Source organism: Adiantum capillus-veneris, chromosome 26 (assembly GCF_014529385.1).
Source record: "Adiantum capillus-veneris isolate H3 chromosome 26, ASM1452938v2, whole genome shotgun sequence".
Lineage (NCBI taxonomy): Eukaryota > Viridiplantae > Streptophyta > Polypodiopsida > Polypodiales > Pteridaceae > Adiantum > Adiantum capillus-veneris.
The window spans coordinates 109,632,314-109,659,451 of record NC_140956.1 but is presented as its reverse complement, the minus strand read 5'-3'; positions in this window follow the sequence as shown (position 1 = coordinate 109,659,451).

Sequence of the window (27,138 nt, the reverse complement as noted above, 5' to 3'; positions counted from 1 at the left end):
CCAACCCTAATGGCACCGATACAGGGTCACATAGTCTTGCAGAAAGCCGCACCTTCTTCCCTCAATTCCTCACACACACACATCCATGGAAACCTCAGAACTTCCATATACTCTCCCAAGTGCAAAATTGAAGAGAGAAAGCTCTCATTCACTCCTCCACACACTCGAAAACAGGACGCGAACGCGACGGGACTGCACTAGACCACCTGTAGGAACCCTGCTTCCTTCCCCACACAGAGAGGTGAAAGTGCCAAAACTTGCTTTCAAAATGTTCTATCAGCCCAAGCACTCATGGCAGCGCCACCGATGTGGCAATTTGATGCCTTTTCACACCATTTTTGATCATATTTTGACCTTTTTTGGCCCAGTTTTGGCCAGTTTTGACCCCTGGCGGACATTTTTCGCGAGAAAAACCCCAAACGGACTCCAAAATTCACCAAATTTTGTACACTTGATCATCAATACCCAAAGCACTTTGCCACATCCCCATATTCGTTTTTTGACCACTTCTAGGGCGGTGCACGCATCACCGCAGATCAGGCGCCGCAAATAGACAGTTATCGCATGTGTCAAACTTCTCGAGCGGGATGAGAGTACCCACACTTGTCACTTGCATTATTTACATTCTAGAAAGCTCAAACACCTTATCTAGAACCAAAATAAGCCACCTAAAACGATATCCAAGGCCCCGATACCCTATAGGGGCATGTACACGTGTCCGATTGCTAGCACGCGAACCTGACTATTGACAATGTGTACACATTGCATCCTTTTTCGAACTTGAAACCACTTTGCAAAGCTCACAAATGCATGTATTTACATCTTTTTGTACATATGACCATGCATATACATGCTACTTTGTACACACCAAAAACGGTCTATCAACGTGTCAAACATGTTTATGAAGGCTGTATTTTGGGTAATAGTAGCATGCTAAGTTTCCAAAGGATGGGTCAGTTCGTGCTACATGCAGATTGCAACTTGTGCATAGTGATGTTTGTGGGCCTATGCAAACTTCGTCCTTAGGAAATTACTTGTACTTCGTGACTTTCATTGATGACTACTCCAGGCATGCATGGGTATATCCATTGAAAGCTAAGTTTGGTGTTCATGTGCTTCAAGCAATTTCTTGCTATGGCTGAAAATGTCTCGAAATGTACTATGGGCACCTTGCGAGGGGGGGAGTATATGTATCATGAATTTAATTCATTTCTAGCTAGTTGTGGGATAAACACCAATGTAAAGTGCCATATATGCCTCAGCAAAATAGTGTTGCTGAGAGGAAAAATAGGTCTCTTATGAAAATGACAAGATGTATGGTCAAGAGTCAAGCTTTACCACATTCGTTTTGGCTCGAGGCTGTCATGTGTGCCACTTATGTACTCAATAGGTGTCCTACAAAAGCATTGCAGTCTATGACTCCATATGGAGCATGGCATGATAGAAAGCCATCGATTGAGCACATGCGTGTTTTTGGCTGTTTGGCTTATGGTTTAGTGCCACAAGCACATCACAAAAAATTAGATGATAAGGCTATCAAATGTACTTTTGTTGGTTATAGTGCTGAAAGCAAAGAATACAGGTTGTACCATCCGCAAATAAATCGTATTTTGGTCTCACGTGATTTTGTGTTTGTGGAAGATTTTGTTCAGTCTTTGCTATCATGTACTAGAGACAGTAATGTAAGCTTCCAAGACATTTATGACACTTTGTTGCCTCTTTTTAGTGGTAGAAATACGAATGTAAATTACAATGAGGCAAATGTACAGCCTATGGGGGTTTCTAAAAATGTTACAGGTCAGCCTATTGTTGATGCAGATGTACATGATGTACTTGATGAGGAAAGGGCTGAAAATGAGCAAGCTGGAGGTATTCCAAAATGGTTGGTGCACAGTTTGCGTGACAGTAAATTGGATGCACCTTTCTAATTGTACTCGTTCAGATTCTTGCCATGCCTCTTATGCATCAGATTGCTATACTTTGGTTGTGCCTAGCTTACATGATGTTGAGGAACCTCTGTCTTTTGATGAAGCACATAATTCAAAAAAATTGGATGGCTGCCACATGCAATCAAAATATGATGCACTTATAGAAAATGACACATGGACTTTATGTGATTTGCCTCCTGGAAAAAAGGCCATTGGTACAAAGTGGATTTATAAGTTGAAACGCAAGCCGGATAATGAGGTTGATCACCATAAGGCTTGACTTGTTGCTATGCGCAAAAAAAAGGCATAGATTATGAAGAAACTTTTTCTCCCACTTGTTGTATGACTACTATTCATTTCCTATGTGCATTGGTAGTTCATTTTGGTTGGGATGTACATCAATCCAATATTGTTACTGCTTTCTTGAATGGTGACATTTTTGAGGAAGTCTATGTAACGCAGCCTCATGGTTTTGTCAAGAAAAGGACAAGAGGACAAAGTGTGCAAATGTAAGAAGGCTTTGTAGGGGTTGAAGCAATCTCCTCCTGCTTGGTATGAGAAAGCTGACACTCATTTGATCAAATGAGGCTTTTTTAACAGTCCAATTGAAAGCACATTATATGTCAAGCATGAGGGTGATGTACTTCTCATTTGTGTTCTTTATGTGGATGATTTTGTTGATCACTGGTCCCAATGAGGCTGATTTGAATGCTACTTTCAACATGAAATATCTGGGGTTATTGCATCATTACTTGGGCATACAGTTCAAGGAGTGTGATGGTGGTATTGCCTTGTGTCAGAATAGTTACATAGAGACATTGCTATGTAAGTTTGGACTTGAGGGTTGCAAACCTACTACCACTCCCATGGAAACAGCTTTGAAGTTGAGTCTACATGATGATGGTGATCCTGCTAATGTCACTCTTTACCAAACTGCTATTGGTTGCCTCATTTATGTATGAAACATGAGATCGGATATTCAGTTTGCCGTCTCACAAGTCAGCAAATTTATGCATAGCCCAGGGTCTAAGCATTGGCAGGTAGTCAAAAGGATTTTTTGCTACTTGAGTGGCACTTTGCATCTTGGATTGTTTTATCCCAAGGGGGGATCATTGCCGCTAGATTTACATGATTTTTTGGACTCAGATTGGGATGGGTGTTATGGCACGCGAGTGTCCACAAGTGGTTTTTGTTTCATGCTTGGCAGTTCATGTGTTTCATGGTTGAGCAAGAAGCAACCTAATGTGGCCACTTTGAAGGGTGAGGCTGAGTACATGGTAGTCTTCACAGCTACAGTTGATTGTGTATGGCTCGGACGCCTTATGGCTGATTTGGGTGTTGGACATGACACTGCCAACACTATCTACACTGATAGTTAGAGCACATTGGCAATTGCAAGGAACCTATTTTTTCATGCTTGCACAAAGCACATTGTGGTGCATTACCACTATGTCAGGGAGAGGCTCTCAGCAGGAGATATCATCTTGGCTTATGTGCAAACACAGGACAACCTTGCAGATCTTTTCACAAAGGCATTGTCTCGTGAGAAGTTCGAAGCTTTTTGCAAAGCTTTGGGCTTACTCCTCTTTGTGAACTGATCATGTCCTCAGGTCATGGAACTTCCCTTTACTCATGTGGCAGCTCTCGTTCACCGCATCACTCCAGGGGGGATTTGTTACCATATACATGTGGTAGTGATTTGTGTGAACACACTTAGGACCACCGTGGCTTTTTTCCCTCTTTAGGAGGTTTTTCCCTCGTGCATTGTATATATGGCCATCACTCTAGGGCTATCTATCTTTCCATTGCACACTAAGTAATATACTCTCTGTTGTGTGCCTTGAGCTTCCTTCATCTTCTCCTAGCTGTGTGTGTTTTCTTGCAGCCCTAATTCCAAAGAGAGAGAGAGAGAGAATCTTTTTAGAATCTTCTTGCTAGATTCCAAAAAAGCGCTCATCAAAAAATGCTTGCCAAAAAATTATGTCCCCTTCCTAGGGTGCTCCTTTCCGTCCAAATCCTTCAATTGGTAGTAGCCACCTATATAAGATTTCTTCACAATGCAAGGCCCTTCCAATTTATTCTCAAACTTAGCATCAAACCTATTGTCCATCATACTATTGTAGCAAAGGACTAGGCTCTTCTCTTGAATCCCTTGAGTTGCAAACTTTCTTCTTGTAGCACCTGTACGCCAACTCTCTTTTCCACTCTAGCTCCACCATAATGAGGAGCCTATCTATCCATGCCTCATCACCCTTCTCTTCTTGTTTACTTGTAAGCTTTATAGTAGGAATGTTAAGCTCAATTGGTTGCAAAGCTTTTTGTCCATACACTAAGTGGAATGAAGTGAATTGTGTAGCATCTTTGTAAGTTGTTCTAAATGCCCATAATGCCCCATCTAAGAAACCATCCCATAACTTGGCTTACTTTTCACCATATTTCTTATGATTCCTATAATGATCCCATTAGATTTCTCTACCAAACCATTTGATTGAGGATAATATGGTGTTCTATGTCTATGGTGAATTTTAAGCTCATCACACACTTTCTTTAGTAAGCACTTTCTAAAACCTAGACCATTATCAGAGACGATTTCAAGAGGTGTACCAAATCTGCCAACAGATTTGGGTGTAGACAAACCAACTCACTGTCCTTTCATTTATTCGTGCTACACTTTGTGCTTCTACCCATCTTGTCGTATAGTCAATAGCATATAGACTTACCATTTGTTGTTCTAGGAAATGGACCCATAGCATCAATTCCCCATTTTCAAAAGGACCACAGGCAAGGTCCAATACAATAACGCCATTGATTTGGCAATAGTGACAACTTCTACACCAATGTTGGACATCCACATGCATACTTGGCCAACCATACCCAACTAACAATATTTTTTAAAATTGTTAGCTCATGAAAAAAATGACCCCCACAAGCTTCTTCATGAAATCCTTTCAAGATTTCAAGAATTTCACTAGTGCATGGCACTCATCTACAAACAAGATCCTTATCCTTTTGATACTATGCTCCCTTAAACCAAAGAAATGAGCTTGCCTTCTTGATGAGCCTTCTTCTTTGTGCTGTTGTGAAATCTTTAAGAAATTCTCCCTCCAGGATGTAGTTAACCATAGGTGCTAAGGACACTATGCCTGCATATTGTGGCCCCTTCATTGTTGTAGCTACAATGATGACTTGCACTTCATTTTGATTTGAGACTGCTTGTTGAGCTAGTAAACCTACATCATGATTTTCTTTTCTAGGGATGCGATAGAGTTGTACTTCTTCAAATTTTTCCAAAAGTTTACGAATGGTATGATCTTTTGATCTAAGTCTTTCATTCTCACAAGCCCAAATACCAAGAATTTGTTTTACAATTAGCAAAACATCACCTTTCACCTTAAGTTGTTGTATCTTTTTGGTTCAACACATCTTTGACCCACTGAGTAGAATATCGTACTTTGCTTCATTGTTGCTTGTCAATCCTTCTAGAACCACTTGGTCTTTCATCACCACTTCTCCTTCCGGGCTCATCAAAGCAAGCCCTCCCCCCCCCCCGCTTTACCTGTGGCTCTTTGAAAAGCACCATCAAAGAATAGAGTGTAGGCATTCTAGAGAACTTTGGGTGGTGGTGGAGAATTTGAATTAAAACTAGGCACTTTGATGATCTTCTCATGCACTTGATAGGTAATAATGTCCGCCAACCGGGCTCTCACACTATCTTCTACCTTGAATGTGTACTCATATCCCTACAGCTCCATCAACCACTTTGTAACGGCAACAACTTTTCTATAGTAAGAATGACAAATGGTTTAGGCAAAAGATAATATTTGAATTTTCTTATTGCAAAAATGAGTGCAAGCATCACTAGTTTGGAATTATTATACCCTTTCTTGTTGGCATTTGTTACCCTACTAACAAAGTACATTGACCTCATTCAACTACTATGTGGATCTTGTTGTAGGAGAATGGCTCCTATTATTTCCATACCCACACTTGGATTTACAAAGAAAGAAAAATCCCAACACGGTGGTCGTAACGTTGGAAGCTTAGACAACACCATCTTTATGTGCTTGAAATACTCCTCTAAATTAGCAGACCATGAAAACTCTACTTGTTGTATTAGCTTTTGAAGTGGTTGCAACAAGTCAGAAGCTAAATGAATGAACCTTGGCTACACCTTGTGGATAAATGATGTAACCTCCTTGATGCTTCTAGGTGATGGTTTTTCCACGAGCGCTTTAGTCTTGGATGGATCCACTTCAATTCCTTTTTGTGATATCTTGTGGCCAAGAAAAATGACTTCGTCTTCCCCAATGTGGCACTTGTCTGGGTTGAGGTCCCCCAAGGTTATCTAGGCACTGCAATCATTCTTCTACCTTTTGCACATGTAAAGACTTTGAGCTATATATACAAAAGTCATCAATGAACACCCTTGTTGACTTCTCAAAAAAAGCTTGGAACACACAATTCATGAACCGTTGGAAGGTTGATGGTGCATTAGTTAGGCCAAAATGCATGACTCGATATGCAAAACATCCCCATGGTGTAATGAACGTTGTCTTCTTTTGATCTTCCTCTATAATGCGTATTGAAAGTAGTTTGAGTAGCCATCACAGACAGTGTACTTTTGTGCCTTGCTACTTCATTTAGAATCTGTAAGGTCCCCACCCTAAAAGATCGGGGCGACTTGGAAGATAGCCTTCTTTATCCTCTAAATCCGTTGACGACACCCTACTCCGATAAGGCGAAGCAAGGATACGAGCAACGAAAGAGAAGAAAACTTCCACCTATTGTGTTCGTAGTTGCAAGACCCTACGCCACAAGCCAGGTCAATGAGTTAAAGATTCTATGGACTCTAGATCCTACGTTATAAGAGAAGAAATCCCTTTCACATATTAGGGATCCAAAAACAATGCCTTTTTCCCCGTGTTTAAGAGGCACGGCCGCCATCCTCAAATCCAAAATATGACATGGGATAAATCTCTAACTAACTGAAACAAAGTGAAAAGTACTCGACTAATCAAGTCCACCCATCCTTGACTGGCAACCTGAGCCAGTCCCCACTTTCCACCCCACACGCACACTTTTTTTCCACACTGTTTTACATATACAAACAGTGTTCCTTAATTAATTCCAAACACAGGTTCTTTTATACAGCCCTTCAAACAATACCAAAACAATTCAAACAACGCTAATGAAGGCAACCCTATTATTCAACAAAAATAACTTTTCCAATTTCTCATCATTTTGCCGCTACCCGCGGACTTTCTCTGTCTAACCAATAGAGCCTTTGCAAAGGATTTATTCGCTAACCGCGAATTACACAACCTTCCCATCTCGCTAACCGCGAGGCATCTTGCTAACCACCAGGCATCCCGCTACCCGCGAGGAACAAAAGAGAGCCGATAACTTCAGCTTAATCTCCGCTATCCGCGGAATCCTCTCGCTACCCGCGAGAACAAAATATATTCTTTCAACAACTCCTCTTATTAATGATTCATCAAACATGATCAACCAATTCTTCATATCAATCAAAAACCGCTTATCAAAAAATAACAATTGATTAAACAGTAACAATCCAACAAACAGTAACAATTTATCAAACAGTCCTTTCACTAGTCTATGAAAACATATGCTTGTTTCATGTGATAGAATCACGTTTCTCGGACGGTTTAAGGGGTTCCCTATTCTTAGCTTCACAAGTCAAACATGAATAGCAATGCAGAATTATAAATTTGTCTTACCGGATTTGGAGCGCGTGCGGCTAACTCCTGTGCTGGAGGTTGGACGGCTTCGACTTCTTCTTTGGTTGATGCTTTCGCATGAGGTACATTCAGAGTTGACACCCTTCTTCCCACCTTCCTTGGTGGTGCAACGACATGGGCGTCCTTAGAACTTCGTGTTACACGCTTCGGAGCCATAGCTTCGGAATGGGGAAAAGAAAAGCGCGTTGTTGGAGAGAGAGAGAGAGAGAGAGAGAGAGAGAGAGTGTGTGTTCACCAATCGGGTGAAGGCACGTCGAAGATTGGAGATGGAGATGGAGATGGCTTGAAGGTGAGGGGTTAAGGGAGAGAGGTTTCCTCCGGTGTGTCGTTGCGAGAGAGCTTCCGCTTCTGTAGATGTGTGTGTTCAAAGTGAGAGGAGAAGGGTCCTTTATATAGGCCCTAGGGGGGTGCTAAGAATACTGAGAGGTTTCAAGAATAGGAGAGGAAAAAAAAGCTCGCGCATCGTCGCGGCTCTTTTTTTTTATTTTATTTTTTTTGGGTACGCAAATCCTATGCGCGATTTTTAAAAAGCTCTATACTTACAAGTTCCCATTCTATTTTGAAAGAGAGAAAGAAAAAGAGTATCCTAAATTTTACTCACCTCTCTTTCTTTCCTCAAAATACTATCTCTAAGCTTTTTCTTCACACATAGATTAAGTTCCCACATAAACCTATGGTTCCACATAAAGAAAGATCATAAATAAATAGATTCTGAGCCCAATTCTTGATCCGATTGCTCTGATAAACTCATGATGACTCACAAAATTGAGAATCTCAATTACTTTGCAAAATATCTGAAATGATTTATAAGGATAAATGTTGGGTACATTATAGAATCTCATCTTGGAAAGGAAGAGGAAAGTGATCCCTCTTAGTCGCTTCATTAAGTGGTCGATAGTCCACACACACCTCCATTTTCCATTCTTCTTTGGAGTCACCACTACTGGGGACACCCACTCTGAATTCTCCACTGGGTATATGAAACTTGCAGATAGTAGCTTTCTGACCTCCTTCAAAAGTGTTGCCTCCTTTACAACACGCAACCTTCGTAGCTTTTGCGTTCGAGGATGATTTTCTGGCTTTAGCTTAGTTTGACGTTGGATGACATCAAGTCCTCTAACATCAATGTAGTCTTTGACAAACAAGTTAGGAAATTTCTATAACATTTCTTTGTACTCTTCCCTTTCCTCTCGTGTGAGGATTTTGGAAATCATACCCTCTATATCATCTCTTTATTATATCCTTGTGGTTGCTTTTGTGGTGGCTCTTCTGACTCTGCTTCTTTTGACATCTGACCGAGAAGTTTGAGGGTGATACCCATCGCTTATATAGAGAAATATTCTTCGGTGGTGGTGAGGTCACTATCTTCTTCTTCCAAGGTTATAATTGTGAGCTCTTCTTCTGTTTCAGTTGGTTTTGACTCCCCTTGTAGATCTTCTTGACTTTGCTCCTTCATGTTGTAGACAATCTTCCTATGGTTATCATTTTTGCATATGAGTTTCCTTGTTTCCTAGTCCTACAAGGCTTGCATTTGCATTAGCCATGGTTGACCAAGGATAATGGGATACCCATTCCCTTTGGTGGTCTTCACGAAGAAATCAACATGCTTTTTTATCCCAAGGACCTTTACTCCCATAGACTTGATAATCCCCGAGCGACATGCTTTGCTACTATTTTCCATTTTTACCTTAATCTCCATTAGTTCTTGGATCCTCAACCCTAATTTGTTCATGAGATTCTCTACCTTGATATTGATTTGAGCACCTCCATCTACGAGCCCTCTTTTGCATAGTCTACCCTTTATATAACAATCAAGTGTTGGAGTGATGTTATCTTGAGTCTCTACTTGTGCAATTTTTACAACAGGTACCCCTCCCTTGAATTTAACCCTTGTGATTACCGCTCGTGCAAGCTCTTGCCTCACTTATGGACACATGGCTAAGAATTGAGGCCAAGAAATGCTAGGAACCTTACCTTGCATATTTTCAATCAAATTGTATGGATCCATCCCATGACCAAGTGGAAAGTCTTAGAGATTGATCTGCCTTATTCTCCTCACTTTGGCTTTCTCTTCCTTACCCCTCTTCTAACTACTCTCTAGTTGATCTTCATGCACCTTTTCTTTACCACTATCTCATTTTAGCCCATTTGCTTCTATGCCCCATCATTCCTTTGAGATGGATGAACTACCTCTACTACATACACACTAGGATCTGTTGTGAGCAGACACTAGCATAGCGAGAACTAAACCAACATACCAAAATGTCGGTCAAGGATGTAGAACTACCCGTAGGCACGTGGAAGCAAGTAGATGGTTGTCAAACACCTACTTGACCTTCTAAAGACAATAACTACCTAAGGAAATCAAGTCCAAACGTCCTATGTTCTTGTGACTGCAACAAAACCTACGATGCTCATGCTATTAGAATCAATATCAAATGTCCTCAAATCGGCTCGAAACTCATAGGGAATCCTCTACTTACCAAAAGGTCACTACCCTATGGACTCTGACCCTATATCCCACTTGTAACCACTTGGTGCAAACAAACGCATATGAAGACAAACAGTGTATTATAGGTCACTAATTCTCAACATGCATGATCCTTGTGTGAAGCTCTTCTTGCCATGATTCTATTGATATGAAGAAATATCTAAACAGACACATGATTTGCAAGATAACTCACTTTGAAGCTCGTGAAAGCTCGCCCCACGTCGAAACCAAAAACTTGCAAGCTTGGCATTGTTGCGTAGCCCTTGTTGTTGCTAACTCCATAGCCCACGTGAAAAAGAGATACGACCTCACTCTTTCTCTCTCTCTCTCTCTCTCTCTCTCTCTCTCTCTCTCTCTCTCTCTCTCTCTCTCTCTCTCTCTCTCTCTCAGTCACACAGACACGACACACTGTAGACGCAAAATATTGATCAATAAAAGTCTCCTTTAGGGTTACAAAACTTTGGCTTTTATACCTCACTGTTGAGAGGTACATTCTCATCAAAAATAATTTCTCATATAATACAAAAGATTTTGCTTGTCCATCAAAATTTAATATTACAAAAGATGGGTGATTCTCCATGTCGTCCCTGACATGACTGGTCCATGTGTTCTTTTGGGCTTTAGTCTGATCCTTTGCTTCAACTTGTTCAGTGGGCTCAATAGAATCCCGACAGCTTGATCACCTTTAAGTAAGATTCATATCTGATGTTGCCAATGCTGATTGTGGGTCCAAAGATCTTACTATCATATGTGAAAAATCCATGTACAACGCCTCTTAGAAGGCTTGCATGTGGAAACTGGGCAAAAACATTAGCCGTTGGTAGAAGTAATGTAATATTTGTGGCGAGGGTTGATTTGAGATGTCATATACTAGCTTGAGGAGAGTGTCACCCGTTGATAGTAGACTTGTAATGGATATGGGAGGGATGGATGCATCAACTCTTCTCTGATCACATTTGTATCTATTCTTAGCACACATGTAGAGTGCATCACCCTTTGCTCTCTGTCTATTGCTGCCCTGACACCCTCTTCATTGGCTTGCTTTATTAAACTCCGGAGACGAGCCTCCTCCTTCGTCGTTAGCTCTTGTCCTTCTCCTTGAATCTATGGAGGTATGTCCACCAATATGGGTTCCTCAGAGATGTCTGGAATCTCCATCGGCTCCTACTGGGCATTAATTCCTAGGTTACTAGGATCGGGATGTGTGGCTTGACCCCTTGCTCTCTCCACCTGTTAGGCAATATGACGTAGCTAAATAGATATTTGAGTAGCTTACTTAATGGAGAGAGATAATTTACACACACAAGAGATTATAGAGTAGAGAGAGAGAGAGAGTACACACGGTATACGTGGTTCACCTAATGTGGGCTACATCCACGGGAAATCAGCTACTTAATGGCTTTAGTACTTCAAACAAGAAGTAGATTATAAAGGGATTATTGTTAAGTATGGAGCCTGATTTACCCTTGTAATTTTCTGTGGTAAAAGCGCACATTTGTAAGGCCCCCATTATGAGGAGAAGCCATCGTGCGTGAAGGAAAATCACTCACCGGAAACCAAAATTTTCACGGACAAGAATCAAGGGCAACTTTAAAGGCCTCGGGGGCGGAGGCCCCCGAGACTTTTTTTTTCGCCGGAATATTATGGCCGGACGGCGGTCGGAAAGTGGTCGGAAAACAACCGGTCGGTTGGCCGGTGGCCGGTAGTCAATGGCCGATGGCCGATGGTCGGAAGTCGATGGCCGGTGGCCGGTGGTCGGAAGTCAATGGCCAGTGGCCGGTGGCCGAATTCAAAAGCGGACTTGTCTTCTCAAGGGCGGCCACACATGGGCGGATTGGAGGGTCTGATTTGGACTTATTCGCACAAGGGCGGCTACACATGGCTGTCTCTCATAAGAGAGGGCAGCCCTTTTGGCCTATAAAAGGAGGCCATTTCTACACACATTTCATAGTGTGAAGTTGATGCAACAAGGTGAGTGTGAGGTGGTGAGAGTGAAGCAAGGCGGGAGCTCCATTAAGGATATAATCCCTTTTTAAACTACTTCTTGTTTTGAAGTACTAAAGCCATTGAGTGGCTGCTTTCCCGTGGACGTAGCCCACATTGGGTGAACCACATATATCGTGTGTACTCTCTCTCTCTCCCTCTCTCTCTACTCCATAATCTCGTGTATATAAATTTGTCTCTCTCCATTAAGTAATCTACCAATTATCTATTTAGCTACGTCTTATTTCCTAACAACCGGTATCAGAGCAAGGTTTGCTCGTAGCTAAATTATCTCAAGGAAAGGATTCCTTGAATTGAGTGGGAGTTATGGCGGAGGAAGGGAAGCTCAAGATTGAGAAGTTCAACGGCAAAAACTACCAACATTGGAAGATGCAGATTGAAGACTATCTCTACCAGAAGGACCTCTATTTGCCACTAGGCGGTCTTGCGAAGAAGCCCGCAACAATGGCAGATGAAGCATGGATTGTCCTTTATCGAAAGTCACTGGGAACAATCCGGTTAAGCTTGGTGTCAACGGTGGCCTTCAATGTTTTGGAGATGAAGACCACGGAGAACTTGATGAAGTCACTTGACGACTTCTATGAGAAACCATCGGCATCCAATAAGGTATTTCTTATGAAGCGCTTGTTCAATCTAAAGATGGCAGAGAATGGTTCAGTTGCAGAACACCTAAATGACTTTAACACAAACATAAGTCAACTTCGATCAGTGAAAATCAATTTCGATGACGAAGTGCGAGCTCTCCTTATACTATCATCTCTACCGGATAGTTGGGACAGCCTTGTGATGGCTGTAAGTAATTCTATCTCTGGCACAAATACTCTTAAGTTTGATGATGTTGTGGGTGTTCTCCTAAGCGAGGAAATGCGAAGGAGAAGCACAGGAGAATCATCAAGTGCTGCACTATCAGTGGAAACAAGAGGAAGGCTTAAGGAGAGGTTCAAAAACCAAAAGGGTCGTGATCGCTCAAGGCGGAGCAAGTCACGCACAAAGTCAGTTCTTGAATGTTGGAATTGCGGCAAGAAGGGCCACGTCAAGAAGGATTGCTGGTCCAAGAAGAAGAAGGAGACAGAGTCTCAAAACAACAAGCCAACATCGGAGGCCAATGTGGTAGGTAAAGTAGAGCAAGATGCTCTAATTCTCTCATTAGACAATGTGTCTAATTCCTAGATAGTAGATTCCGGTGCTTCATTCCATGCGACACCACACAAGCAACATTTCCAAGACTACACCAAAGGTAATTTTGGGTATGTATACTTGGGAGATGATGAAGCTTGTGAGATTGTCGGCAAAGGTACAGTTTCTGTCAAAACTGCTAACGGAAATGAATGGAAGCTTAAAGATGTTAGGCATGTTCCTTCTCTTCGCAAAAATTTGATCTCTACAGGACAATTGGACGATGAAGGTCACAACATTGCATTCGGAAACAAACGGTGGAAGATCTCAAAGGGATCTTTGGTGGTTGCCAAGGGTGAAAAAGTTGGTACACTTTACTTGTGTACTGTTAGCATGCAACCTTCAGCTTGTGCAGCAACTACAGAAGTTGAGAGTGCGGTGTGGCACTACGGACTTGGGCATATGAGTGCCAAAGGAATGCAAATCCTTCAAACAAAGAAGCTTCTACCAGGTTTGAAAGAAGTGGACTTAGAGTTCTGTGAAGATTGTGTTTATGGTAAACAAAAGAGGGTAAAATTTCAAAAATCAGGAAATGAAAGAAAAAATAAAAAACTTGATTTGGTTCATTCTGATGTTTGGGGTCCTGCAAGTACACCATCACTTGGTGGCTCATTGTACTATGTAACATTCATAGACGATGCGACTAGAAAAACATGGGTTTATGTCATGAAGAATAAATCCGATGTATTTTCCATATTTCAAAGGTGAAAAGCCTTTGTGGAGAATGAAACAGGTACCAAGGTTAAATGCCTCAGATCCGACAATGGAGGCGAATATTGCAGCCAAGCTTTTGAAAGCTTTTGTGCTAGCAATGGCATTCGGAGGCAAAGGACAACCCCAAGGACACCTCAACAAAATGGGATTTCAGAAAGGATGAAGAGGACAATCATGGAACGAGCACGAAGCATGCGGCTACATGCAGGCCTACCGCTTGAGCTTTGGGCCGAAGCTGTAAGTACGTTTGTGTACTTAATCAATCGGTCACCCTCAACGGCATTGGATGGGGGAGTTCCAGAAGAGGCATGGACAGGTAAACCGGTGAATTATGCATTTCTCAAAGTGTTTAGGTGTGAGGCTTTCATGCACATAGATAGAAGCCTAAGATCAAAGTTAGATGCAAAGTCCAAAAAGTGTTTCTTCATTGGCTATGGAGAAGGAGACTTTGGGTATCGCCTATGGAATCCTGAAGATGGTAAAATATTAAGGAGTAGGGATGTAATTTTTAACGAACAAAATATGTACAAAGATTACTTGCAAAGAAAACAAACAAAAGAAACAGGTGATGAGTACATGGAGCTTGAGGTCGGTGAAGACTCAAGGACTGCAAACGGTGACAATGTGCAACAACGTCAACCAAATGAGGAGCCTCAACCTATTCCCCAAAGATCTACAAGAGCAAGTAGACCTCCAGAAAGGTTTGTTCCTTCCTTCAACCATCTCTTGATCTCAGATTCTGGAGAGTCGGAATCATATGAAGAAGCTATGCAACATGAATCCAAAGAAGAATGGACAAAGAGCATGCAAGTGGAGATGGACTCACTACATCACAACCAAACATGGGAGTTGGTTGAGTTGCCTAAAGGTAAGCGGGCACTTCAAAACAAATGGGTGTACAAGCTGAAGGAAGAAGAAGGTGGGAAGAAAAGGTACAAGTCTAGGCTTGTGGTAAAAGGTTTTTCTCAAAAGAAAGGTATTGACTTCAATGAAATATTTTCTCCTGTTGTAAAAATGAACTCAATTATGCTTGTCTTAAGCCTTGTGGCTGCTCATGATCTAAATCTCGAGCAAATGGATGTAAATACGGCATTCCCTCACGGTGACTTAGAGGAGGAAATCTACATGCTTCAACCAAAGGGGTATGAAGTAAAAGGTAAGGAGAAAATGTTTTGCTGATTAAAGAAGAGCTTGTATGGTTTAAAGCAAGCATCAAGACAATGGTACTTGAAGTTTGATCGATGGATGTTGGATCATGGATTCACAAGATGCAACTCGGATCACTGCGTCTACACGGAGAATTTGGGAGATGGGAAATTCATCATCCTAATGTTGTATGTTGATGACATGTTGATTGCAAGTGCTAACATGCAGGACATCAAAGACCTAAAAGAGGAGCTGTCCAAATCTTTTTCAATGAAAGATTTAGGTGCTGCAAAGAGGATACTTGGTATGAAAATATCAATGGACAGGACGAAGAAGACAATAAAGCTATCTCAAGAAGATTACATCAAGAAGGTACTAGAAAGGTTTGCAATGCAAAATGCAAAACCACTTTCTACACCTTTGGCTGGTCATTTTAAAGTAACGAAGGATATGTGTCCAAAGACACAAGAGGAGATAGCCTATATGTCTAAAGTTCCATATGCTGCAGCGGTAGGTTCTCTAATGTATGCTATGGTCTGGACAAGGCCAGACATTGCACATGCAGTGGGAGTTGTGAGTAGGTTCATGGACAACCCAGGTAAAGAGCATTGGCAAGCTGTGAAGTGGATACTTAGGTATCTAAAAGGGACAACAACAAATGCTTTGTATTTTGGAGGAACTGATATTTTTCTAGAAGGGTATGCTGATGCAGATATGGCAGGTGACAAAGATACTCGAAGGAGCACTACTGGCTATGTGTTCACGGTTGGAGGCACAGCAGTAAGTTGGGCTTCAAAGCTACAGAAAGTGGTTTCACTTTCTACCACGGAAGCAGAGTATGTAGCAATGACGGAGGCAAGCAAAGAAATTCTGTGGCTTCACAGATTCTTAGAAGAGCTTGGATTCAAACAAGACAATTGTGTCTTGTACAGTGATAGCCAAAGCGCTATCCATCTTGCGAAGAACTCAGCCTTTCATTCAAGGACAAAGCACATTGAGGTGAGATATCACTTCATACGCACTCTTTTGGAAGAGGGACAACTAAAGCTAGGAAAGGTGCATACAAGTGAAAATCCTGCAGACATGTTTACAAAGGTGGTCAACAAGGAGAAGTTGAGCTTTTGCTCATCTTCAATCGGCATTCAAGGATAAGAAGCCAAAATGGAAAGCAGTCACAGGTTTGGTTTGGAGATCAGTCTCCAAGTGGGAGGGTGTTAAGTATGGAGCCTGATTTACCCTTGTAATTTTCTGTGGTAAAAGCGCACATTTGTAAGGCCCCCATTATGAGGAGAAGCCATCGTGCGTGAAGAAAAATCACTCACCGAAAACAAAAATTTTCACGGACAAGAATCAGGGGCAACTTTAAAGGCCTTGGGGGTGGAGGCCCCCGAGTTTTTATTTTTTGCCGGAATATTCTCTTTCGCCGGAATATTGTGGCCGGACGGCGGTCGAAAACTGGTCGGAAAACAACCGGTCGGTTGGCCGATGGCCGGTAGTCAATGGCCGATGGCCGGTGGTCGGAAGTCAATGGCCGGTGGCCGGTGGCCGAAAGTCAATGGCCAGTGGCCGGTGGCCAAATTCAAAAGCGGACTTGTCTTCTCAAGGGCGGCCACACATGGGCGGATTGGAGGGTCCGATTTGGACTTATTCGCACAAGGGCCGCTACACATGGCTGTCTCTCATAAGAGAGGGCAGCCCTTTTGGCCTATAAAAGGAGGCCATTTCTACACACATTTCATAGTGTGAAGTTGATGCAACAAGGTGAGTGTGAGGTGGTGAGAGTGAAGCAAGGCGGGAGCTCCATTAAGGATATAATCCCTTTGTAAACTACTTCTTGTTTTGAAGTACTAAAGCCATTGAGTGGCTGCTTTCCCGTGGACGTAGCCCACATTGGGTGAACCACGTATATCGTGTGTACTCTCTCTCTCTCTCTCTCTCTCTCTCTCTCTCTCTCTCTCTCTCTCTCTCTCTCTCTCTCTCTCTCTATAATCTCGTGTATATAAATCTGTCTCTCTCCATTAAGTAATCTACTCAATTATCTATTTAGCTACGTCTTATTTCCTAACAATTATACCCTTAATAGAGCTCCTGCCTTGCTTCACTCTCACCACCTCACACCCACCTTGTTGCATCAACTTCACACTATGAAATGTGTGTAGAAATGGCCTCGTTTTATAGGTCAAAAGGGATGCCCTCTCTCATGAGAGGCAGCCATGTGTAGCCGCCCTTGTGTAGATAAGTCCAAATCGGACCTTCCAATCCGCCCATGTGTGGCCGTCCTTGAGAAGACAAGTCCGCTTTTGAATTCGGCCACCGGCCATTGACTTCCGACCACCGGCCATTGACTACCGGCCAGTGGCCAACCGGCCAACCGATCGATCGTTTTCCGACCACTTTCCGGCCGCTGTCCGGCCATTATATTCCGGCGAAAAGGGATATTCCGACCGACGAGTGATTTTTATTTTCGACGAGTGTTTTTTCTTCATGCACAATGGCTTCTCCTCATGATGGAGGCCTTACAAATGTGCATTTTTACCACAAAAAATTACAAGGGGTAAATCAGGCTCCATACTTAACAATTTTCCACTTGAAGACTGATCTGCAAACCAAACCTGTGACTGCTTTCCTTCCTAGCTTCTTATCCTTGAATGCCGATTGAAGATGAGCAAAAGCTTAAATTCTCTTTGTTGACCACCTTTGTAAACATGTTTGTAGAATTTTCACTTGTATGCACGTTTCCTAGCTTTAGCTATCCCTCTTCCAAAAGAGTGCGTATGAAGTGATATCTTACCTCAATGTGCTTTGCCCTTGAATGAAAGGTTGAGTTCTTCATAAGATGGATAGCACTTTGGCTATCACTGTACAAGACATAATTGTCAGGTTTGAATCCAAGCTCTTCTAAGAATCTGTGAAGCCAAAGAGTTTCTTTGCTTGCCTCCGTCATTGCTACATACTCTGCTTCCGTGGTAGAAAGTGACACCACTTTCTGCAGCTTTGAAGGTTAGCTTACTGTTGTGCCTCCAACTGTGAAGACATAGCCAGTAGTGCTCCTTCGAGTATCTTTGTCACCTGCCATATCTACATCAGCATCCCCTTCTAGAAAAATATCAATTCCTGCAAAATACAAAGCATTTGTTGTTGTCCCTTTTAGATACCTAAAGAGGAATCCCTAACCTCAAGCGAGATTTTTTGAGCGATCTCTAAACCGAGCAAGACAAGACAAGGTACATTATCAAGAAACCAAAATCAATCAAGGTTCTCATATGTATTTCAAGCTTCAAAACAAGCAATAAAACAAGTTCCCACCTTTTCACTACTAGCACCTCCCCAAGATTTTAGTGCAAAGAGCTTTCCTTGAACATGTGCTTGTGGAAAGTGTCTCTGCTAGAAAATCTATTGTACAATTCAATTGTTCCATAAAAATGGGATTCAAGTGGCCCCCATACCCCTACCCGCATGTGAAAAAAATAAGGCTCCTTGCCACTTGTATAAATGGCATGACTTGAAATTCGGTAGTCTATATAATGCGGATGCCATGTATATATCCACAACCTCTCCATTTGTCACAAGTTTTGGCTAGTGGAAACAACCTTCTATACCCAAAATGCACTCTCCTTCCACTTCCTCTATTGTCATAAAGGACAAGAGTGCAAGGGAAAGAGGAGCTTAAACTTCTCTCTCTCTCTCTCTCTCTCTCTCTCTCTCTCTCTCTCTCTCTCTCTCTCTCTCTCTCTCTCTCTCTCTCTCTCTCACACACACACACACACACACACAAAAACTTAATATTTGAAGTTACTGTATCAATGTAATAGTATTCGTCCTAGGGTTCCGACTTTCTATGGCCATTATTTTTAGAAACCCCATAACATGGTATATGTTCACTTTGGCTACCCTACCATTGCGGGGAAGAATTTGGTGGTGTTGTCATAGGTGATATTGAAAAACGTTAAAATCCGGGCGGTGGGTTTATCAGGGTGCACTGATGGAAGAGTGTGAGGTTGAGAGAGTTATCATCATTATTAGTGGTGTACCAAGGAGAGTGCTTCTCGAACTTGTGTGAAAAAGAAGAAGAGAAGAAAGATATCAACGAAACAAACGAGTTTGGGTGAGAAAAAGGTTAATTCTTTTTTTTCTTGCTGGAATCTCTAAGCCCTTATCCAAGACATTTCTAAATTATGACTGTGATGCGCCCTCTTGGAGCCCCGATACACAACTTCCATTGCAAACCGAACGGCCATCTCTCTCTCTCTCTCTTGAGTTCAACTCTCCTCGTCGGATAGATCTTTAAGGTCTCTCAGGATAGTTTCCTACGACGTTAAAATTCTCTTCTTCTCTCTCTTACAAAAGAATTAACCTCTATGTGTGACTGTCTCTCTGTGTTGAACTTCGCTTCGAGAATGGCGCCCTATTTACTGTTGTTGGCCCGCTGTGTTTTGCAGCGCTTGCAGATCTCCCCATTGTTGCGCCTGCGCCGGCCCAGTCTCTCACCACTAGTGTTCGGGAAAAATCATTTTTCCAAACATACAAATTCCTTTCTTTAATTTTCCAAGAGGAAATTTTAAAAAATTAGGTTACTTTGTTCTGGTTTTACACTATTCTTCTATATTTTGGGACGAAATTTCACCTTTTCCCCTTGCACTCAACCGGAATTTCTGAAATTGAAAACGGCACGATATTAAATTGACACATTTTTTCACCACCATTTACCTCTCCCGCTGCCTTTATATGCTTTCCTCCTTTCCCTCATCCCAGCCGTCCGCCCTCCTCCACAATCTAATGGCCTACATAGTTTTTCTGCCCTGCTCGTGTCAACCGCAGCTGCTCCCTCGGCAAGGGCCTCACCCACATAGTCGACGTGGCCAGCGACAGCAGCTCCACCCTGCAAAACTCTCTCTCTCTCTCTCTCTCTCTCTCTCTCTCTCTCTCTCTCTCTCTCTCTCTCTCTCTCTCTCTCTCTCTCTCTCAGCCGTTTTTTGACCTAGTAGACAGCAGTTCACTCTTTTGACCATAACTTGCTCATCCGAACTCCGATTTAGGTGATCTATAGCCTCAATTGAAGAGCATGAAGCCCTCTACGCATTGATGTAAAGACAGAATTTTTCTATGTAATGGAAGGCTTTGCTGTAACAGCATCTCAGAACTGAAAAAACTGTCAAAACATTGCGTTTTTGTTGCCGACTTGAAGGCAATGTCAGACAAAACTCGCAAGGGTGGAAAAGCCACACTCGCCATGGAGAATGATGCAAAATCTCCAAGGAATTTGGATGCTAATCCAACCACATCATCTACAACAACGGAAGCAATGATCATGGCTTACTTGATCTCGTTACAAGAAACCGTCAACAGACAAGGTGAAGAGTTACGCGCACTTGCAATGGAGAATGGTACTTTAAGAGTTCTCGTTGTGGAGAATGAGCACCTCAAGAAGGTTCTTGAAATGCAAACAACACGCTTGATGCATCTTGAGAATGAAGTTCAAGAATGTAAATGCTCTCTTGTTGACATGAATGTATTGAAAGAGCGCTTGAGCAAAGTTGAGAGTGATCATGTATTGAAAGAGGAAACAATAGATACAATACGACATGATGTATGTGAGATGAGAAATGCATCCAAATCATGGGCTGATATATGTAAGGATAATGTGGTTTCTACATCTCCTATCACGCAAGCCGTTGTCCAAGCAAAGAATGTAGAGAATGTGGACACTCAAGAATTGCACGAACGACAAAAACGCTCAAAGAACATCGTCATTCGTGGAATCAAGGAGGAAAGCATGGAAACACCCCAATCTCTTGCAGTTGCTATTGAAGAGTTTTTTGCTACACACTTTGGCATGTCAGGAATCATGGCTTATGGTGCACATCGAGTTGGAAAACAAGGAGTCCCTCGCTCGGGAGAAAGACCTATTGTATGTACCATGGCTGATGAGGTAAAGAGAAAGATCATCCTTGACAATGGTTGGATCTACCTCAAAGGAACAGGTTGTAATGTATATCAGGATCGCACTATTATGCAACAAAATGTACGTCGCAAAGCATATGAGGAAAGAAGCAAGAAGGTAAAGGTATCACCTCAAGAAGAAAAGCCACTTAAGGAGGATGCAAGTCTACCCAACAAATAGGGACACATGATCTATGAGACCAACTCACGCTTGCGAATAAGCTTTTGGAATTGTAACGGGTATCCATGGAATGCGGGAATTGGCATTGATGAGCTTACCAATGACTCCGATGTGATACTTCTTGTCGAAACATGGGAGCATGATGCGCAACGAATTCTTGGATTTGACAAATACGATGTGCATTCTTTGATGTGGGCCAAAAATGAAAAGCAACGAAGAGGCCAAGGAGGCGTAGCATGTATGACCAAAAAGGGTTTGAAAGATGTTTCCATTGTCAAAGAAGATAAGTATAAACGCTAGTTATGGCTGAAAATCAGCCCACCAAATGGTCAAGTCATGTTTGTGGCCGGTTGCTACATTCCTCACTATGACTCCAACTTTTATGCTTGCTTGAATATGGATAGAGATCAGCCCTTTGTTGAACTAGAGGAAGACATTGCTCATTACAAGGATCAAGGTGAAGTCATTGTTTTTGGAAACATGAATGCTCGCACAAATATGCTACAACACGACACACAACAAGTAGACATGCCGCATGTCTCAAGAAGAATGGATGACTCACATATGTGCAATAGTACCGGAATGCTCATTGCAAATGGTGTATCTCTATGGCAAGGCACCAATGACTTTACATGTAGAAAGCACAACGCTGCTAGCGTGATTGACTATATGTTGTTCTCGGAAGCCACTCTAGAATGCATACGAAACTTTACACTTGGTGAATGGAATCCGGAATCGGATCATAGGATGTTATGTATTGACCTCAAGTGTGGTAAACGGCCCGAGCATGTAGCTTCCAATCATGATGTGAATCATTTGTACCTACGTCTAGACTTCAAACGAGCACTTATATATGCTGATATGGTGGACCAAATGTTAAGCATGATAGAGCATCAAGAGAGCCCAACATTAGCATGCAATTGGAAAGTTTTCAAAGAAGTAATTTTCTCTTGTGCGAAGGAATGCTTTTCGGTGAAACACATGTCTTGCAAAAGGTCTAAGAAGGGTAGCACCAAGAAGAAATGGTTTGACATGGCATGTAGTCAAGCCCGAAAACACTTGCTAAGATTGGATGCAATCAAAGACAAGGAAGTTTACTTGGAATGTTCACACACATACAAAGCACTTGTTCAAAAGAAGAGGAGAAGGTGGGAAGTCGAAAAACAACTTCTTTTAGCACAAGAGAAAGCACATGCATGTGGCAAGTTTTGGCAAAATCTAAAAGGCAAGCGCGTTGAGAGCTTTGGTGACTTGACTCTTGAGGATACGTATATGCATTGTAAGAATCTCTATGAGCAACCCAATGTTGATAAGATGGAGTGTTGTAGCTCCCTGCCGTTTATGTCTCCCTTCTTTACCATTGAAGATGTATGCCGCGCGCTTGAGAAACTTGCTACTCGTAAGGCAAGTGACCTTCAAGGTGTCAAGGCTGAAATGATTAAATGGACAAGCAATAAAACACGATATTGGATATGCGATATGTTTAACCTTGCACTTCAGTATGGCATGCCTCATGATTGGAGTGTAAATTGGATCAAACCTTTGCACAAAGGAGGAGATGTAAACAATGTGAACAACTATCGCACTATAATGGTTGGTTCTTTAATGGCAAAGTTATTTGGATGTATCATGGAGATGAAGATAAGTGAATGGGCTGAAAAGAATGGCAAACGTGCACTTGGCCAAGCAGGTTTTCGAAAGCATCATAGCACTATTGATCACCTTGTCACTCTTCGAGTTCTTATGGAAGCGTCTCGATTGAAAGGAAAAAAGTTGTATTGTTGCTTTGTGGATTTCAAAAAAAGCTTTTGACATGGTACCGCGAGGAAATCTTTGGAGACGTATGCAAAGCCTTCAAGTGCCGACAGAATTTATGCATGCAGTCTTTCACATCTACCAAAAAGTGAAATGTCGATTACGTATGGGAGATGGAATTTCAGAATTTTTTGCAAGCACTATTGGTGTCAAACAAGGATGCCCACTTTCCCCAACCCTCTTTGGCCTACTCATTGATGAATTGGAATGCATGGTTCTTGACTTTATGCAGCAAGAAGGCATAGAAGAGGTTAAGATTGAAAATGCGGTGATCATGCTTTTGCTTTATGCCGATGATGTAGTGCTCTTGGCACATACTTTAGAAGATGCACAAAAGCTTATGAGTGTCTTGGAACGCTTTTGCCTACATAGCGGGCTGATCGTGAATGGATCCAAAACCAAGGTTATGCTTGTAAAGACCCTCAATGATGAAAATCCATGCATTGTATATAACAATGAGAAACTTGAAGTGGTAGATCACTTCAAGTACCTTGGCCTTGAGATTCCATCCAATCATAAATGGAAGGATTGTGCAATGCGTCGCTTGGAAGCCGGAAAGAGGGCCTATTATGCATTTGAGAACATGTGCAATGCAGGAGAGATCAAGTGTTGGGCTCTCAAAAAGTACCTCTTTGACACATTGGTGACACCGGTGCTTCTTTATGGAGTGGAGGTGTGGGGTGGAAGCATCGGGAAGTCTACTTGGAAAGAGTTTGAGAATGTCCAAAAGCGTTTTCTCACCAACTTTCTCCAAGTCAAGACACAAACACCCTACATGCTCTTACTTCTTGAGTCCGGATTGCTTCCCATTGAGGTCTTGGGCATGCAAAGGGTTGTGGAGTACATACATAAGACACAACGTAGCCCTTTGCATCGACTTCCTAGAATCGCATATGAAGCAAGTCAAATGGTTCAAAAGACATGCAAGAACAAAATACTAAGTTCGGGGTGGATGCTTGATATCAAGAAATGGTTTGGAAGATGGGATGCATGTCACTTGGTCAAGGATGCGTCGATCGACTCCCAAGTTAATGAGGCCTTCTTACAACGCCAATGTATCACGGCTTGGGAGAAATCTGGAGGTTCTCGCTTCAGCCATTACACCACACACGTTGCCCCAAACTACAAATATCTCTTCTTCTCGGAACGAGGTAACCGAACCCATTCCTACATCCTTGAGCCCATCCCGTTGAGTGCGATCCGCACCATTGCCTCCATTCGTCTTAGCTCCCATTCTCTACGCTGCGAGACAGGACGTTGGGGCACTGGCGAGGAGTGTCATCGACTTTGCACCTTATGCCCTCGTCAAGTGTGAGAGAGTGAGTACCACACACTACTTGAGTGCTCAGCTTTTGACCACATTAGGTCCTCTTTTCCCCATATATTCAGCCATGATCTCTCCCTACAGACCTTCCTCTCCCAACCACGATGTGGACTCTCTATTGCGACGCTCATTTCAGCCATTTTTGAGCATCGAGAGTCACTTATGAACTCCACTCACACCACGTGACATGTTCATTTGGTCCCATAGGTCATATTTGACCTCCCAGGACGATAATAGAACTATCTATCTATCTATCTATCTATCTATCTATCTATCTATCTCTCTCTCTCTCTCTCTCTCTCTCTCTCTCTCTCTCTCTCTCTCTCTCTCTCTCTCTCTCTCTCTCTCTCTCTCTCTCACACACACACACACACACACACACACACAAAGAAAGCTGCCACCGTCCCTTGATCTCTTTGTACGCTGCTACAAAGTTGTACAGGCAAAGCAAGAAGAGGAATTTATCAACGTGCGCGCCTCTCTCTCTCTTTCTCTCGTCGGCTGTAATCCTCTTCTGTGAGCTGGTGCAGCCAAAAGAAAATGGCATCCTCACATATCGTGGCTCAAAGCAGGGTTGGCACTCAGGGATGCTGCATATGAGCCCAATATCATCATCTCTGCTACAATCGCCTTCGCCACTCCAATTATATAATCGACCTTAAACCTGTAAAGGATCTCTCTCTCTCTCTCTAGCCATCCACGCCGGCGCGGATGGGTAGAGAGAGATTTTTCTACTGTTTTTGCAAGCGTTCTTCACTCCCCTATTTCTAAGTTTACCCATTCTCTCCCTCCCTCTAGCCATCCGCGCCGGCGCGTATGGCTATAGAGAGATTCTCTTTCAGTTTTTTGCAAGTATTCTCCACTCCCCCATTTTATTTGCATTGACTTGAGTATGTGCTAATGATTCACGAAAAAGCCACTATTGGTGAATCTTGGCAGAAGCGGGTGAAAAAAAGGCAATATTGGCGAATCTTGGCAGATGCAGGCAAAAAAAAAAGCCAGGCTAGAGGTGCCAACTGCGGCGCAGAGAGAGAGAGAGAGAGAGAGAGAGAGAGAGAGAGAGAGAGAGAGAGAGAGAGAGAGAGAGAGAGGGGGGGAGATGCGAGGGCGATCGATGGGGGCTATGGGTGCAGAGCAGGTATAACTGTTTTTTTTAAGTTTGTTGATCGCTTGAGACAACATCAACTGTTGGATGTCAGGTTGGCTAGGTGAGATGATTTTTAGGAGATCATGGAAAACATTGTAAGTTCGAATCTCTCATCTGCCTTTTGCTGGAGATCAATCTTAGAATAGGATGGGATCCGAGGAGGTATCCCATGAAGTATTGAATATAATAAAGGTTGTACCAGTATGTACACAATATAATGATATAATTTAAACCAATGTAAATCTAAGGTATCCAAATTCACTCTTTCTTCATTCTGTTTTGCCCATCCTCTCCCTCCTCTATCCATCCACGCCGGCATGGATGGCTAGAGAGAGATTCTCTTTCTATTTTTGCAACTGTTCTCCACTCCTCAAAACAACTATTGTAAAAACATACTTTATGCCCAAATCTAAGATATCCAAATGAAATCTAAAAAGATGCCAACTCTTCCATCTTGAAAGTTGCATTCTAAAATTTTATGGTCGACGGAGAAGTTTACACTATAAATCAAGATATGTGAACAATGATTCTCTCTCTCTCTCTCTCTCTCTCTCTCTCTCTCTCTCTCTCTCTCTCTCTCTCTCTCTCTCTCTCTCTCTCTCTCTCTCTCTCTCTCTCTCTCTCTCTCTCTCGATGCTTCTAGGAGTTTGAAATTAGGTATCAGTTATCCGTATAAGCACTCATACGCCTAGGCTTTGCGTTTGCAGTGCATTGTATATCAGAGAAACATCCTCAAATTTTTATTTATTTTCCACAGAATTTTGGCAAGAAGAGTATCCTTTTATCTTTAGAAACAAGTAAGCAAATATTAGAGAAGCAAATATTAGAGAAGCAAATATTTCTCACTAACATGATGCCAATTGCCCAGTGTGGGTAGGGAGCCCTCATAGAAAGAGTGTACCTATCCATGTACATAGGTCACAAACGGGAAGGGCCTTTAGTATATGTACAAATGAGGGGCCATCATATTTTTAAAAGTTGTTATGGGTGAGAGGAGAATGGATGAAGAGGTCGCCCATACGTCCAAGCAACACCGTAGAAGCCAAATCATTGAAGTTAAGCCTCATTCTTGCATGCCAACCAACGTGCATGATAGGATGTGCACCAAGGCTCATACTAATTAGCCCACCTTTATGGTTGGACCTCCCATTTTCTTGCTTGTGAAAGGGGCCTTAGCGAAGCACATGTTGTGTTTGCCCTCTTGAGAATATTGTCAAAGCACGACTAATTTTGAAGAATCCTAACTAGGAATTTAACCTTAGGTTGGTAACCGGACAGGGCATAAAAGTGTCCTAAGATTTTCAAAAAACTTTGATACTCTTAAAAAACTTGTCATTTTTTAAAAATGCCTTCTTGAGATTAAATCTAGAAGACCTAATGATGAGAAAAATAAGTAATTTTCCAAAATCCCTCACCATTCCATCATGGCAAGTGCCCAATCAAGTCCATGTAGCACTTCATTTTATTGAAACAAAAAACTCTCAACTTGTTGTGGTGCCTACTAATGCCTTCT